A 3,320-nucleotide genomic window follows, 5' to 3' on the forward strand; every position below is an offset into this window, starting at 1 on the left:
GGCCATGCTGGGGCACCATCTCGAAGAATTTTAACTGGACAAATCAGCTCTAGTAACTTTGCAGTTCGGCAAAAAAGACCGTGGCCATGCTGGGGCACCATCTCGAAGAACATTAGCTGGACAAATCAGCTCTAGTAACTTTGCAGTTCGGCAAAAAAGACCGTGGCCATGCTGGGGCACCATCTCGAAGAATTTTAGCTGGACAAATCAGCTCTAGTAATTTTGCAGTTCGGCAAAAAAGACCAATAGAATAAGCATCAGGCTTTAAATAATAAGTACTGGGATCAATTTGTTCAACTAAAATTCTTCAAGACAGTGCCCCAGCATGGCCAGAGTCTAATGAGTGAAACAAGTAAAAGATTTATATAACATTGATGTCATAAGAATTTTATAAACTTTTGAAAGAAGGTTAAATAATTCTGTTTTTGGAATAGTGGTTCTCGAAGCACACACATAAAGCTATAAATAACAGCATTTAAACATTCTTTTCTGCTCTAGGCACAAGGCCTGAATTTTGCGGGGAGAGGGGGCCAGTCAATTAGGTCAACCCCCAGTATGCAACTGGTACTTAATTTATCGACCCCTGAAAGGATGAAAGGCGAAGTCGACCTTGGCGGTACTTGAACTCAGAATGTAAAGACAAATGAAATATGTGCTAATGATTCTGCCAGCTCGCCACCTTAATAGCATTGAAAAAAGTCGAGGCTGTGTGGTAAGATGCTTACTTCCCAACTACATAGTTCTGGGTTCAATGCCACAGCATGGCACTTTTAACAAGTAACTTCTGTAGCCCTAGGTTGATCAAAGCTAGTAAGTGAATTTGGTAGACAGATATAAGCACAGGAGTGGCTGTGTGGTAAGTAGCTTGCTTACCAGCCACATGGCTCCAGGTTCAGTCCCGCTGTGTGGCACCTTGGGCAAGTGTCTCTACTATAGCCTTGGGCCGACTAAAGCCTTATGAGTGGATTTGGTAGACGGAAACTGAAAGAAGCCCATTATATATGTGGAATGCTCAGCCACTTGCACGTTAATTTCACGAGCAGGCTGTTCCGTTGATCTGGAACCCTCGACGTTGTAAGCGACGGAGTGCCAACAACATATATATATATATATATATATATATGTGCCTGTGTGTGTGCCTGTTTGTTCCCCCACCATCGCTTGACAACCAATGGTGTGTTTACATCCCCTTAACTTAGTGGTTTGGCAAAAGAGACCAATAGAATAAGTACTAGGCTTACAAAGAATAAGTTATGGGTGCACAACAGAGTTGGACCTCAGGCTAGCTGAAACTGACTTTGTATGTAAAAGATGCACAGGAGTATTTAGCAATAAAAAGCCCCTATGAAATGAATTTGCCCACAAAGTTTGCTAGAAGTAGTTAACAGTTGATGTTTCCTAATCAACATTCGAAGGTGAGTATTTCAGCTAGCAATAGTAACCAAATTAAAAATCAGAGCGGACTAAGTTCCAGGAGTTATTACCTCAGCAGGTAACAAAGACATTTACTGTTTTAGTGAAAGGTAGGTTGCATGATGAAGGAGGATTTGGATGGAAAAACAGGAGAAAGTTAGAAAGAAATGAGGTGAGAATGTTTCCCCTTAATGTGTAATATTAATGTGAATAAAGAAGAGAGAAGACGCTAATTGATGTGGCTGTGTGATGTACATGGATGTATGTGGACTGTCGGGTAAAGAAGAAAACTGATTGTAAGATAAAAAAACTTATAAAGGAGATAACCAGATGTTTTAGAGAAGGCCTGACCAATCATTACATATATGGTAAAATGAAAGTAAAATGATGATGATGATGATGATATATAAGATGAATCATTTTATACCATAAAAGCAAAGGTATGATCTTAGAATACATAAAACTTCTTAGAGTATAGCTTCTATATTATTCCTTTATATTAGCTCAAATCTGTTTCAGACAATTAACCTCATCTTTGAGATGAAAACTTTTGAAAATTATTTACATCACTCTTAACCCATTAGTGCCCATGGTCCATTTTTTAGGACTAGAAGGATAATCCATCATATTTCTGCAACACCTGTATTTTTCTGAGATACCTTTAGTTAGTCATCAAGACTGGAATGTCTTTCAAATACTGTAATAAATTTTTTTTATTTATATATTTAGTATCAGATAAAGTTGTATAAAAAAAAGATTTTTGGTGATAAATTAAATTTAAAAATTTCATAGTTCAATTCCAGGCTGGTACAATCTACACAAACAGGAATTGTGATATATACTTGGTGATGACTGTGTCTTGAACATATTCCTTCTCTAGGCATCAATACACTAAAGTCTCAGCATCTAGCAACTGACTTGGGAGAAGCACACAAGATTATCCACCATCTTTCCAATAACAGCTTTGGCCACCATTTTGAATTCAACAGCTCTAACACTTTTGCACCAGTTTATAAAATTAACAAAAAACAGCTCAACACCCATGACTTTCAGAGACATTTTTAACATACTCAGAATTAACAAACCATAGAACAAACTACACACATCAGTTGTTAGTTGTCAGGACACTGAATCCTTCAAAGATTCCATGCTTCCTGAAATTCACCAACTTTATTCCTGACACACTTAAGCACCCTTTCCTCTTAATGAATCTTTTAATGTTCCCTGTTCTGTGTACTGTGCAGGTATTTCTAGCTTGCTTTCATTGCTGTCTTTCTTTATTTATGTCTGCTTTCTGTTCTCTCTTTTAACCTTTTCTAATGAGTTGTAGAACACCTGAACAGTGCATACAACAAGCACAATATTATATATATATATATATATATATATATATATATATATATATATGATCAGAGATGAAACCAGTCAATGTATAATGTAAAGATATAAATATCAAAAATATGATTATCTCTGAGGGTGAAGTGGAAAGTTTATAATCTAATCAACAACAATATCTAAGACATTTTAATGGAGATTCAAATTTGTTATCGATGCTCAAATTGTTTGGCACTTCACTAACAATATTACACATATAACAATTTTAAGAATGGTTTAATCTTCTGAATCTGTGCGTGTGCTTTAGTGGGTACGATTGTTTACCATTACCCCTGGAAGACACTAAAGTGAGCAGTGTATAGTTTTGTGTGTATGGCTCACTAATTAGTGCAAGCATCGTTATTTTCAACTGTAAACACAAAACCACGTGACCATCCACATTTGTGTCTTCCAGGAGTATTGAGAGGCAAACGAAATCGCGACCATTAAAATGTACTCGTTGGTTCAAAAATTCATTAAAAAATTGAAAATCACAATCAAAGTCAACAAGAATAAATAACTCAGAGACGTCA

Source organism: Octopus bimaculoides, chromosome 6, assembly GCF_046866305.1.
Source record: "Octopus bimaculoides isolate indiv1 chromosome 6, ASM4686630v1, whole genome shotgun sequence".
Taxonomy (NCBI): Eukaryota; Metazoa; Mollusca; class Cephalopoda; order Octopoda; family Octopodidae; genus Octopus; species Octopus bimaculoides.